The sequence below is a fragment of the Sapajus apella genome, unplaced genomic scaffold, assembly GCF_009761245.1.
Source record: "Sapajus apella isolate SASKATOON/1434 unplaced genomic scaffold, GSC_monkey_1.0 scaffold1, whole genome shotgun sequence".
Lineage (NCBI taxonomy): Eukaryota > Metazoa > Chordata > Mammalia > Primates > Cebidae > Sapajus > Sapajus apella.
The window spans coordinates 9,867,529-9,880,142 of NW_022436941.1; positions in this window are offsets into that span (position 1 = coordinate 9,867,529).

Sequence of the window (12,614 nt, forward strand, 5' to 3'; positions counted from 1 at the left end):
TCTGGTGAGTGAGTGCCACAAATTTTCCTGTTGGTCAATGTGACTGGTTTCATGCTTTCTCAGGGTGCAGGAGCATCTGATCTAGTTTCTGTATTTTTCATAGAGGGATCTAGTTCATGTATTGTTGTTGAATCATTGCCTGTAGGGGGGAAGAATGGTTTGGAGCTTCCTATTGTGCCATATTGCTGATGTCATCCCACAGGGAGGAGTGTTAATGCATAAATGACATAGAAAAGTTCCTAGGATTTAATAAGCATTCAAAAAATCTTAGCTACTTCTATTCTTCTGCCTTATGGAGGCTGAATTTTTTCTTATATTCCCTATTACTTATGTTCCTTTGAAAATTGATAAAATAATGTAATGAGAATTACAGTGTTAATAAAAAATTCTGCTATGTTGAATACAACTTCAAAAGAGAAAACAGAACTAAAATGAAACCGTATTTGTTTTTTTTGAATCACTGACATACTAGTCAATGTAATTACTGGCTTTTTAAAGATTGGCGTGAGAAGCATTGATTGGCAGGAAGTAAATATCAATGCTGCTTTACGACAGTTTCTGAACAGCAAAACTACTGTGATCCAGAAGGAATTAGACTAACAAAACTCATAAGACAAATAAATAATAGCATTAAACCAACAGAGTCAGTTCTTTTCTTTTTTCTTTTTTTTTTGAGATGGAGTCTCTCTCTGTCACAGGCTGGAGTGCAGTGGCATGATCTCAGCTCACTGCAACCTCTGCCTCACGGGTTCAAGCACTTCTTGTGCCTCAGCCTCCTGAGTAGCTGGGACTACAGGCCACCATCCCAGCTAATTTTTTATTTTTAGTAGACATGGAGTTTTACCATTTTGGTCAGGCTGGTCTCAAACTCCTGACCTCAGGTGATCTGCCTGCCTTAGCCTCCCAAAGTGCTGGGATTACAGGCATGAGCCACCACACCCAGACTAGAGTCAATTCTTATTGATGTCACTTAAAATGCCATTGGATTTCTATGAGAAGACAGGCACTACTTGGTTTCAAGTCTTTGTTTAGAAAGGGTTTGTAGATGGCAATAGTGGGTATATATATTCATATTTCTCTGTGGATATAATATATGTCATCATAGCAATTTCTAAAGTATCACTATTGTTAAGACACTATATCTGAACTGGAGTAGTTTTAAGAGTAATAAGGGGCCAGGATAATAGGTCTGGAGCATCCCAGAACCTATAGTCACCCTGAATATGATCATCAAGAAACATCAAATTCATTTGTGGTAGAAGGCAGATGTTAAACCCTATGAGATTGCTCCTCTCTTGGCTCTCATCTGAAGGCTTCTTCATTTTGGCTGTTTTCCCATGTGTCTGGATATTTCTATACATCTGGCAGTTGCTGATTGCCTAAGGGTATAGGTAAGCACAGTTTTTGCTTTTGGGCATGGGTTAAAAAAAGATTATAGCAGTGATGTGGAGTTAAAATTAAATATAGTTTTCTCTGAAGGAAAATAAATATTACACAAAGTATGTTCTTACCTTCAACTGTAATAAAGAATGTGTTAGCTATGTGTATGTCTATATTTCTATTTCTATCTGATATTCTATTTTTCCTCTTTGTCCAATATGGTTTGGCTGTGTCCCCTCCCAAATCTCAACTTGAATTGTATATCCCAGAATTCTCACCTGTTGTGGAAGGGACCCAGGGGGAGGTAATTGAAGCACAGGAGCCGGTCTTTCCTGTGCTATTCTTGGGTTACTGAGTAAGCCTCATGAGATCAGATGGACATATCAGGGGTTTCCACTTTGCTTCTTCCACATTCTCCTCTTGCTGCTGCCAAATAAGAAGTACCTTTTGCCTCTTGCCATGATTCTGAGGCCTCCCCAGCCATGTGTCTCTGTAAGTCCAATTAAACCTCTTTATCAGCAGCATGAAAATGAACTAATACATGGTCCAAACGTATTGGGATTTCTGCTTGAGGCCTGCACTCTCTCACTAATTAGAAAGAACTATTTGGTGATAATCTAAAGAGAAATCAAAAGTGAACAACACAGTAAGGGGAAAGACCACGTTAGTGGCTTTTTCCCCTAAATTTTTCTGTGATGTAATGTTGATAGCACTTAATCACTTTAAAAATTGTTTCAAAATCTTCCTGGAGCCTCTTAGGATGCTTTTGTTTAAAACTAGTAGCTTCTGGAACATTTGTCGTGGTTCAGCTCTCCTGGGTTCCTATGTGTACTGCAGAGCTTGAGAAATATGTCAATACTTTCCTTAAGTCAGAAATTAGTTTAGCTTCTTGAAGTCACAGACCAGCTGTACTATTGTAGTTTTATGAGATTGTAACTTCTCTGCATGGTTTATGCTCCTGTTTTTAATTTTTTGAGAAGAGATTCTCTGGTTGCTGTTATTCCACACCTCACATGCTAAGTTCTGCTTTTCCTTCTTCATTGTTTAAAACAGGGTGATGTTTTTCTACATTACACAAGTGGCCTTGAAATGGAGACACTGATCTCAGGGGTTTAAGTCCTGTGCATTTGCTCCTGTTAAAACCAAGAAATCTAGTCATGGAATGTGTTGGCTTACTGAAAGTTCCCTGGGGCTTTTGACTATGCTGCTTTGAATTTCCTGCATTCTTTCTTTTTAAACTCTGCGTGTGTGTGTGTGTGTGTGTGTGTGTGTGTGTGTGTGTGTGTGTGTTTCTGTTGTGCACCTTGAACATAGTAGCATCAAGGCAACATTTTTGGAGAGAACAATGCAAAGAATATACTTCTCTAGAAAAAGGAAGTCTAGATAAAATGGTCTTTCTGGGTTTCCAGATGTATAGTGTGTTATATTTTTTGTTTGTTGAAAATTTTTGCTTCCTAATAGATTACCTCTAAAATATTTTATATAAAAGAAGCTGCAGCAAGGGCATTAAAAAATCTCACATCTGTATGGAGTTATTTTTGGGGAAACCAACTGAAAGGCAGAATTATAATTAAATAACCTTTGAATAATTCTTAACATTCTAGGTTAATATAAATCTGGTTTCCTCTATATCCAGCAGTTTGAATGTTTTGTATCAAGTAAAGGCAATGTGAAAGAATGATTAGCTTTTGATTATGCTGAACTTTTGGATATGCAACGCTCTTTTAGGTCCAGAGAAGTAGTATGGCAAAGTGGTGAAGATTCTTGGCCAGATCTGGACATTTCCAGGTTTGAATTCCTAGACCTGCTCTTACTGGGACTACCTTGGACATGTTACCTAGATTTTCTGGGTCACAGTTCTCTCATTTGTACAGATAATGATACCTTATTGACATGGTTGTTGTGAGGGTTAAATGAAATAGAAGCATAAAGCCATTAACTGAGACATTAAAGTATTCAATAAGCAAAAGACATGTTTTCTCATTTATGACACCAATGAGTACAGGGGTGCAGTCTGACCTTACAGTACTACTCAGCTCATTTTTATTCTGCTGCTTTTACTTTCCCAGTGTTAGGAAAAGCAAACCTTCCTACCACGATTCAAATGAAATCTCTTGAAAGCGTGAGGATCATTTAAATCACTAACCTATGTTGCTAATTTCCAATACTTGCTCATAATGTTTCTACCCTTCAAATAGTGGGGATACCATCATAGGGTCTTTGTTAAATAAAGTACCTCCTTCCAAAAAAACCTCACTAAAACTGCAGACAAATAGATTTGGATAAATCAACATAATACCTATTTTTATTACCAAAGGAGCTTACACATTTCTTTTCAGTATCTTTAAAACTCATATTAAGTGTATTGCAACACTGTTTTATTAAAACTATTATTTAATTAATTTTGTTCAACTCTATAATGATAATAGCTAGCATAGGATGCTATGTGTTGGGCATTGTACTAGGTGCTCCATGAGGACTGGGGTTTCACAACTATATTCCTTGTTATATCACCCAATTAATGAGTGAGAAAATGAAATTTTAAAGAGATCAAAAAAACTGCCAGCAAAAGGCAGAATTGGCATCTGGGAACTTGACCTTGAAATGTTCACTGTGCTAAGGCCTCTCTACAAGTTTGCCTAGACAATAAGATTTAGGGTGACCACTTACCTGCTTTCAATCTGGGAGTCTAGAATTTTAGTAGTTGTGGCTATGCAGAGAGTGCCTACCTGACCAGTCCCCCATAAAAATCTTGAGATCTGAGTCCTACAATGGCATTACTGGCATAAACATTATACATGTGTTGCTATATTTTGTGTTGGAGGGGCAGTGACCTCTGTGTGGCTCTTTCTGGGAGACCATAGGAAGCTTTCATGTGAATGCCACCAGACTGTGTCTGCTGTGTTCTATCCCTTGTCGATCTGGCTGTGTAGCCTTGCTATGTTGTTCTAAAAAATCTTTGCCATAAGTGCAAATGTACACTGACATCCATCAGTTCTTCTAGGGAGGTGCCAAATGTGTGGTTGGTTTTAGAATTGCTGAAACAAGTGCTAGTCAAAGTGCTGACATAGGTGTGGACATGAATACTGAGAGAACAAATTATCCATCAGTTTGGAACTTTCTTTACTCGTCTTCCTATAAATTGCAAATGGTATTAGCTTGTAAGGCTGAAGTTACAGCCCTTCTAGAAGCCTCAGCTCCAAAACCCCATCTTGGGTCATTATATGGAGCATAATATGCATTTGTAAACTATATGCATACAGACATACAGTGGTTAAAAAGAGGCCAATATGTCCAATATCTGTCTTTGTGTGTGTGTGTCCTGTGTTTTTATTGTTTTGCAGCTGAATGCCAAACATGGAATAGAATTACAAATATTCAGTTGTGCAAAAGTGAATATAGGGCTAAGTATAAACAGGAGACATGAATTTTTAAAATAAATGCTTAAATATGACTTGAGTTCTATAAACATCTGGAATGTAGCTCTGTGTAGCTGAGCTGTTTCATCTGTGGGCCCATGATGATGATCATGATCCCTCCTCACATACAATAATCAATGCATGGGATCAGGATGCCAATGGCTAAATATGATCATAATGAACCCCTTTCTAGATATTTTCCTATTCCTCTACACACATTTGTTTGTCTTCTTAAGATTTTAGATGTTTTTATTTTCTTCTTTGAATTTTCCCCTTGCTTTTTAAGCAATATACAGTGTGTCTATATTATTCTTATAATAAAGAAACCTGACATTTATAATCAGTATTACAACATTTTGAATATGCCAATAATATGGTTTGGCTCTGTGTCCCCATCCAAATCTCACCTTAAATTGTAATCCCCACATGTCAAAAGAGGGCCTTTTCATTCCCTTTTGGAATGGAAGCATTTATTCAATGTCTGCATCTCCTTTTTATCTTGGAAGTAATTAACATGCTTTTGATATTACAAGGCAGAAAGGACTTGTCTTTTCTTAGATGAGACGCTGGATTTGAACTTTTGGATTAATGCTGGAATGTGTTAAGACTTTGGGAAACTGTTGGGAAGGTATGGTGTGTTTTGAAATGTGAGGACATGAGATTTGGGAGGGAATATGAGTGGAATGCTATGGGTGGAATGCTATGGGGAGAGGTGATTGGACCATGGGAGTATATTTTCCCCCATGCTGTTCTCATGATAAGGAGTGAGTTTTCATAAGGTTGTTTTATAAGTGGCATTTTGCCCCTGCTCTAGAAATCTATGAAACTTGGAACTTCAGAGAGAGATGATCTGAAATTGAAACATGTTTAAAAGGGAAGCAGAATATAAATGTTTGGAAAATTTGCAGTGTGACTATGCAGTAGAAAAGAAAACCTCATTTTCAAGCCAGCTACAGAAATTTGCATAAATAATGAGGAGCCGAATGTTAATCGCCAAGACAATGGAGAAAATGTCTCCAATGCATGTCAGAGACCTTCACAGCCGCCCCTCCATGGGTGGAATGCTATGGTTTGGCTCTGTGTCCCCACCCAAATCTCATCTTGAATTGTAATCCCCACATGTCAAGGGAGGGACTTGGCAGGAGGTGATTGAATCATGGGGGTGGTTTCCCCCATGCTGTTCTCATGATAGGGAGTGAGTTGATGGTTTTGTAAAGGGCTGTTCCCCCTTCGCTTTCTCTTCTCTCTCCTACTGCCTTGTGAAGAAGGTGCCTGTTTCACCTTCTGCCATGGTTTTAAGTTTCCTGAGGCCTCCCAAGCTATGCCTGACTGTGAGTCAATTAAAACACTTTTCTTTGTAAATTACCTAGTCTTGAGTAGTAACTTTATAGCAATGTGAAAACAGACTAATACAACCAGAAATCACAATTAATTTGTACACATCCACAAGATTATGAGGGGGTAAACAATAACAAATACTGTCTCTGAGTAATAAAATTGTAAAACGCTGCTCTCACTTGCTAGTTTTTTATTTTTCACAATTTCTCATAGCAAACATTACTTTCTTAATGAGGTAATATATTAATGTTTATTACCTATTTTGAAATTTTGAAATATGCTGGGATCTTGAGAAGGTCAAGCCCATTCATCAAAATATTTCTTTTTGGGAAGAAGTTTACAAGACCTTATATTCAAGAACATTTAGGTGTTAGAGTCATGAAAAAGGTTAGGGTGAACTCCTGAGCCCCACTGAGGAGGTAGCAAAGAATGTTCACACTACAGCATGTGAATATCCAAGTGCTTTTTTTAGTGTAGTAGGATTAATTTTATTGATGAGGCATCAAAATCAAGCTATTTGGTAAACACACAAGCACTTCTGATCATTAATAAACTACTTTTATTTTGTAGAATTTTATATTAGAGGCAACTTTAAGAAATATTTGTTTTAGTATTTTTTTCCAAATTGGGAGGCTTAAGCCTAAATAAATAAAGTGATTTTTCCTGAGCAGTAATGAAGGAGTGGCAAAATAGGGGTAGAAGTCCATCTGCTTAGGTTCTGGGTCAGTACTCCATGGGCTGTGTTTATGCTTAAAGTGACATTTTTCACTAATTAAATGTCAGGTTCTGCCTTAGCTATCTTTTCTAGGCATTACAAACCAAGCACAGTAAAGTAATTCTGCTTGCTTCTAGTTGCTCAAAGAAATTAGGCTAAACATTCTGGATTAACTTTACTGTTTTTGTAAGACTACCCAAGAGACATTGTAAGAGACCATGCAAGAAACATTTCAAGTATGAAAATGCTAAAGCTGAGCATCTAGAGAAAGTAGGATTGGAAAGTGAGTCTGAGAAAGAATTAATAGATTTTAGAGAGTAGATCAAATCATCAGTCAGGCAACTGTTTAATGAGTTGTTGGAGTCAAGCTTAGTGAGCATGTTCCCTGTGGACCCTCAGTTATTTCCAGTAGTTCTGGGATTGGCTTTACAGGTACTCCATTTCCAAGACTATTTCTTTTCTTTTTGCACAGTGAGAGCTACCAATGCTAAAGCAATTGACAGTGTTTCATGGAAAAAATAAAAGCTCTCTGTTGTAGTGGGATTAATGGTAAATTATTTTGAATGATTTGTAAAATTACAAATGAATCTGAAAAAACATTATTTGACTTTTCCTTTTGAGTAAATATTAAATGAGTTACACTACATCTATCTCTACCACACTTTCTGAAACTTGACAGTCAATTTCAAATGCATTTCCTATTTTGTCCTTATTCTAGATGTAGGAAACTTATATAGCAGAGTCCCTGGAACTGGGCTTTCTTTTTCATTTCACCTCTCTCCACACCAATTTGCTAGCTATTTAAGTATTTAATAGGTTATAAAGTTTTCACTTCTACCTGCCAAAGAAAAACTTGAGTGGCCAAAAAAAAAAAAAATCCACGAAAACAGAAATTGTTAAATGTTGCTTTGGAGAGTTCATAAGTAAAGTTAAAATTTTATTATAAAACAAAAAAGGAAAGTCCTTGAATGAAATAACTATGTTTTTCTCAAATATGTAAGCTAAATCACATATACAACTTTGACACTTAAAATTATTTCCTTGTAAGTTTACAAAAAAGCAATTTATAAAATACTTTTAGGCTTATATATTAGAGGACATCAGACCAAAAATAATTCTAAGTGGGAACTGCCATAAGGCCTGAAAATTAACTTGGTTTTCATTGTGAATATCAAAAGTCTTTGTAGATACCATGTTGTGTGCTGTATACTTGGCCTTCCAGATGCTGGAGAGGTCCATTTCTTGTCCTACCAAGGAACTGCAATGAGTTCAATTCCTGTGCATCAGTTTAACTCCTAATTTTGTGATAGGCTTGGAAGCTAAGCAACTATCTGTTCTTCCCATGTGCAAGATTCAGCTTAATGATGGCTGGTGAGACGTCATGAGACTATTTTTTGTTCATCTGTTTTGCATTGAAAATAAACATTAGAATTTATACTTTCTGTTGAATCATGGAATCATGAATGTTAATGCTAGAAAGAAATATATTGAGGTCCAATCTTCACTGCTATCCAGCCTCCCTCATTCATACCTAAAAGAATTGACAATGCTGACATCCAGTGATGACTTTTTGTTCTAATTTGGGATATCTCTTCTATTCATAGAAGTATTAGAAAGTAAAACACATGTTAAATTTCTCAGGACTGAAACAATTATGAAAAATAACCCAAACTTTTCTCCTTCCACATGTAACTAATATAAATTACATCTTAGAAATGGAATGGCCATATTTTGAGGCATAATTTTCTCATATTAAATCCATTCATTTACATATGAAGGCAGTATTATCCTGTAGAAAATAGCCAAGATTTCTCCTAGGCTAGTGAGACAAGATTTTCCAAGTATTCTTTTAAATATATTCTGTAAGTGTTGGCTTTTTTCTTTATAAATTGTGAGAGTCATGAATTAATACAGAGAGGGGGGAGGGAAAGAGGCAGAAGGAGAGAGAGAGAGGGAGGGGGAGGAGGAAGGGAGGGAAGAAGGAAGGGAGGGAGGGGGAGAGAGAGAGGGAGGGGGGGAGAGAGAGAGAGAGAGAGAGGAAAAAGAGAGAGACTAATTTTAAATTTTAATCTGCACTTTACTGAATAGTAAATTGCTAAAATGTGGTTTAAAATTTCTCTTGACATTTATTGCATTTTGGGTTCCTATTCTATTTGGTTCAATAGAAAAACATAGTCTGGGGTCAAGTCACCTCATGTCAACCTTGATCTGAACCTTTTAATACACTTTCACAACTTTCATAAAAATATACTATGAGAGTTCAAATAGTAAGAATTTTCTAACAGAGGATATTCTTGTATTTAAAATTCTAAGTCAGGGATGGGTGCTAACATTCCCCTTTGTAAGGTTATGTACAAAGATTTTAAATAAAATGGTCACTACCTCTTCTGGCTGACCAGAGAAGCATCCTCTTTATGTGAAGAATGTGATCCTACTTTTACAATCTAGGAATGTTCATGAGAATCTGGATGATCTTGTCCAGAGACTAGGTGCCATTCATTATTTTCTCTCTATTTTCCCTGCCTATGATTCCCTTCCTCATGGTAAATGACAGAGGTCTAGGTTTTATACCATCAGTCAAGCAGCAGCAGGATGAAAGAGGAATGAAGTGGCATGGCCTCTTCTATAAAGACAACCTCAGAAAGGGTAGACATCACTCTTTATTACAGTCCGTTGCAAAAAATATAGTCACGTGGTGATATGCAACAAAAGACAGGGCTGAGAAATTTAGTTCTTATTCTGGGTAGCCAGGTGTGCAGAAGAAATCAAGGATTCTATTCCTATAAGTGGAAAGGGGAGAATGGATCTGAGGGGAACCACTAGAAGTCTCACCGATACAGTTTGGTAGTTAGAGTCATCTTGGGAATTCTAAAAATATGCAATACTGGGCCTCAATCCTGGAGATTCTGAATCAGTAGGTCTGGTTTAGGCTCACTGGCCAAATGTTCCCAGGATGTATCTCAGTGAGGAGGCAAATCACCAGAAAGTTATATTCCAGTGGAATTGCCTTTGCAGAAAACCAATTATGCTCTTAAAGCTTTCAAAAAAAGAGATAATGATAAATGGCTATATGTGAGGCATCTCTACACTTTTTTTGCAAGTAGAACTTTTGTCAAGGATGTTATACATTATGTTGTTTAGTCCCTCTTATGTAAAGAAGGACTTGTGACTAATTTCTTCAGCATTCAAACCCAGGTAAATACATTTACTATCCTATACATTTGTTTTGTTTTATTAGACAATTAGACCCATGCAAGCCACTTACTTTTTTCTCTTTGCTTTATCTATAGAAAGCAAAGAGCTTCAATATTCAGGTGTTGTAGCTTTTCTTAGAATTTGTTCAGATAATTTATTCTGTCTTCTTTTTCTCTTGAATATATTAAATACTGGATTCTGGTCTTTTCTGCACATCTTGTATAGGTTTCTTCAAATTAAAATTTGATTTGGATGAGACAAAAATAATAAAAATAGGGGTTTCTAAGTTTTGCAAATTTAGAATACATTGTGAATAATGACAACAATATTTAATTTTTGAGTGCTTACTTTGTGAGAAGCACTATGCTAATCATTTTATAACATCAACCCGTGTGTATCACCAACTTGTATAATCCAGTGTGGTTCAGTTTCTACATAGTGTAACCTTTAAAGAAACATGGTCTAGCCAACAAATGTAATTAAACACAACACCCAACTTTTACTTAGATCTCTCAGAGGTGAATATTAACAGGAGTACAGCTAATTAAACACAGTAGAAGTTTTCTAAATGTCTTTCTCCTTAATCTATTGAATCCTTTATGGCTCAGTGGTTGCCAAATTTCCTCAACTCTTTCTGACATCCAGTGAGTCTTTTTCCCTTTTCTTTTTGTCATTCCTCTGCAACACTTTGCATTATCTTTCTGTGAGAGAGTTCAGAACTTCCACTTTCAACTTCTGTTGGCTAAGCAACTACACTCTACGATGGCTGGAGGACCAGGCAACTCCGAGCTTGCTGGTTCTTCCCCAGAGGAATTTTGGGGCTCTTTCTGAATCCATTGATTTCCTCTCAATGCATTCGCCACTTGGTTAGGCTTTTGAGGTATCCCCATTTTTATGAGAAGACATGGAGGTTTTGTAAAATTAAGCAACTTCTCCAGAGTCACCCAGTTAAGAATTAAGATATTGAAGTCCAAGGAGTGCAGCTTCAGTGTCTATGTGAATAGACGCTCTGTTCTCTTCTTATACTTTATATGGCTGGGACAACAGCACAGTTATTCTATCCATAGTTTGAAAACGTTTCCAATATTATCTTCTAGAAACAGCATTACTTATCAAAATTTAATATCAGAATCAGATTACTTATCAGAATTTATTTAATTGCTTATTTTTGTTTCACTCTGCTATTGCATTCATTGTAAGCTTGGTGAGATAATTTTGTCTTGTTCACTACTAAATTCTCACCATTATATGCAAAGTGTTCATGTAATGTTCATTATATGTTCAGAGTAGGCAAAAAATAAATGCTCATTGAATTAATGACTGGATCACTAGTTGAAAAGAGTGAATTACCTTTCCCTACAACTGCAGATTTTTTTCTGTCACTAATAGTATAACTGTCTTTATAATGTGAAGTTTTCTTGGAAATGAAAAATAGTTGCTTGTCACAAAAATCTGAGACCTTTGGTATATAGTAATGAGATAGCCTTCTTTCACAGCTCATAAATTGATTTGGAATGAAATTACAAAAGGATAATTAAAAAAATGGTTTTTGTCTGTGGTAACACTGTATGTGACATAGTGAAGAAAATAGAATTTTAGTGCAAGAAAACAAAGGTATGTATCTCAGCTGTGACCAGTCTTGGGTAAGAACATTATATAATTTAAACTTCAAATTCCTCATTTTAAATTGGAAATACTACTTATTGAAAGTCATTGTTTATTTCTTAGTATCCAGTATGAGATGTATGTGAAAGATCTTTGAAAAATCTGAATATGGTTATTATGTAAATTATTAAAATTTTAATTTGTTAAATGTCATGAGTAATGACTACATCATCTTTGGGTAAAAAAGTACACAATAGTGTCCCATCTGTGTTCTCTGCTTTTTTCACATTAAAATGTCAGAAGAAAGGAACCTGTTGGGCTTTATTTTTAACTTCCCTCATTAATCTTTGAACAATAACTATGCCTGTTATCAAATGCATTTCCATTCATGAGATCATAAACTAAACAATATGCCCGTCACATCCCACATTTCACAGTGTTACAACATTTTGGTTTTTATAAATATGATTTGGTAATGTTGTACAATATAGTATTATACAAAGTTTTCCAAAAAAATGAAATGAAATATTATTTATTTCACTAAACAATTAGCGAGATAAAAGTTATTTTCTAATTCTTCATCTTGTCAAGAAATAAAATTTTAGCAATAAACAAAATATAATATCTCCATTGGGTTGAATTAAACAGTTACAGATCTTTTCTAATCTTTTCTGGACTTAACAAGGTTATTAAAAATCATAATGGACATTATGTATTAAAGCTTTATTGTAATGAAATATTTTTAATTAAGATTCTCCAAATTGAACAATAAGTGTACTTTAGCAATGTCAATAATTCAGAATATGAGTTAAACAAAATTAGGACCCAAGACAATTAATTCTAACTATGTTACAGAATAAAAAACCATAGAGAAGTGGCAAGCCTCTATAGTTATATTCCATATATTTCAGCAATTATATTGAAAAGCTCATTTGAAAACAAATATATATAAGATCTGATAA